Raw genomic sequence first — 2,182 nt, 5'->3', positions numbered from 1 at the left:
AAATTCTGATGTTTGTATTATTAAGAAGTTATACATACACCGAGTATGATTCAAATGCATATTTACTCACAGGGGGGGAGCCACCTTAGCCACCTTTGAAATTTTAGCCCAAAAAAAATATTCTTCTAATTTTGGTTTTGATTTGCCCTCTTTTAACTGCATTTTGTGCGCATATTTTTTTCTAAAAAGTTTCTATTATCCTTTAAATTTTATCTTTTAAGTTTTAATCATATTTTATAATTTATTAAAAAAGTTTAAACCGTACCTTAAAATTAGACTTTTAAGCATACTTGTTGCTGAAATTTAAAATCCCAAATAAAAAAATCAATTACACTATTATATAAATTCATAATTTTTTAGATATTATGCTTTAAAGAGTGAAATGAAATTTCAATTAAGATTTTATCCTAACATGTTTATCACTTCAATTGACGTTGAAATAAACAAATAAAAATATAAAAAATATAATATATATTGATTAAACTATATCAGTTTTACATTTTTTTTATTATAATTCGATTTTCAAAAATCTCCATAAAACCATAAAAAAAATATTAAATAGAATATATATTGATTAAACTATATCAGTTGTACGTTTTTTATTATAATTCGATTTTCAGAAATCTCCATAAAACCATAAAATAAAAAACAATATTGTATATCTTTTCAAAAGGAAAAAAAAAACGATAGATATCAGCTGCTACGTCAGGGTGAACGTTTACACGCATCAAGCATTAATTGGCAAAAAGTCGTGGAAAAAATTAAAAAACTAAAAATTAAAAATTAGAAGCAATTGCGGCCCCAATCCGGTTCGCCACACACACATAAAAGCGCCGCCAACTGTATCAGATTTTTCAACCACGTGGCGTTTGTTTGGGATCCACGTGATAATTGATTTATTTTACTTTTTTTTAAAAGGTGATTTAGTTTAGTTTAATAGTTTGAATTCATCTTATTATTATTATTAATGTCGTTTGTTGCTTAATATTTAGAGATTAATTAGTATTAGATTAGATTCGACTTCAAAGAGATTATATATTAGAATTAGATTCTAATTCAAACTCCTCAAACTCTCTATATATAACACATTATCATTAATGAAAAACTTGTGCCATCATTGTTATCTAATAATTACAATATATAGCCAGTCTTCTCCTCTTTTCCGAACTCCAGTTTCAGTCTGAGCAAGTCTTCGCAGCTTCTCCTCTCCGCTCTATGTATGTCTCTATGGGCGAAAATTTTCTAGCTGAATTAAGAATGTTGTTTAGGAATTTTCTTTTTCGTTTCTCTTGATTTATTTTTCTGCATTCAATATTCATGCATGGCTTTGTATTTCGGGTTTTACTCTTGATTGATTTTCTTCGCATGTGTTTTGTGTGGAGTTTTACGTTTCTCGGTGCTCAGTTTTGTTCTGATGTTCAATTAATCTCTAGAATTCTTGCTGGTTTTTGTTTCTTTCGATCGTAGCTCATATTTGCATGCTTGTATATGCAGTGCAATATATATATATATATATATGTATATGTATATGTGTGTGTACATATAATATGCATGTTTATGATCATTAATGTGAATTGGTTGGGAGAGAAATAAAAGAGTGTGAATGTAAATAAAGAACTCAAATCCTCGATCAAAATCTTAAAGCGTTATGGAAAAGTTACGGGAGAACTATGTTGTAAAACTAGCATACTGAAATATTAGTATTGGTAGGACATAATTTTGAATTATTTAGAGTAAGGTCAAAATTGAGAAAAGCATGTCCTACAATAGTGAAGTTATTTTAATTTGGCTGCCTAATTTTTTGTTTTAAATGATGTTATATAAGTATGTTTGTTGGACAGGAAATTAGATAAGAAATTTAACAGAAAATCTGAAAATCCTTTGTAACATGCCTACTATAAATTACTATTTGAACTCAGCTTTCTCTTGGAATTAGACTTACGATTTTTATGTGCATTAAATACTTTGGATATGTTGATGGAATATATATATATATATATATATATATATGTGTGTATATATATACAATTCTCTGATAATAAGGCTGGTTTGTTTAGTTTCGGTTGGTTAAGATGGGAGGAGGATTTAGAGTGCTGCATCTGGTGAGACCGTTTCTTAAGTTTCTGCCGGAAGTTCAACATCCGAGCAGCAAGATTTCCTTGGTGAGAAAGGGCGTCTACAC

The 2,182-nt window shown here is 28.6% G+C and overlaps 1 pseudogene; it reads left to right on the top strand.

Annotated features, from left to right (window-relative positions):
• The first annotated feature begins 2,072 nt into the window (after window positions 1-2,072).
• The window catches only part of LOC21388336, a 2,272-nt pseudogene continuing 2,162 nt past the window's right edge, over window positions 2,073-2,182 (top strand).

This window comes from Morus notabilis, unplaced genomic scaffold, assembly GCF_000414095.1.
Source record: "Morus notabilis unplaced genomic scaffold, ASM41409v2 Scaffold1503, whole genome shotgun sequence".
Classification (NCBI taxonomy): Eukaryota; Viridiplantae; Streptophyta; class Magnoliopsida; order Rosales; family Moraceae; genus Morus; species Morus notabilis.
Note: the sequence above shows the minus strand (reverse complement) of the source record. Positions and strands in the feature narration are given on the sequence as shown.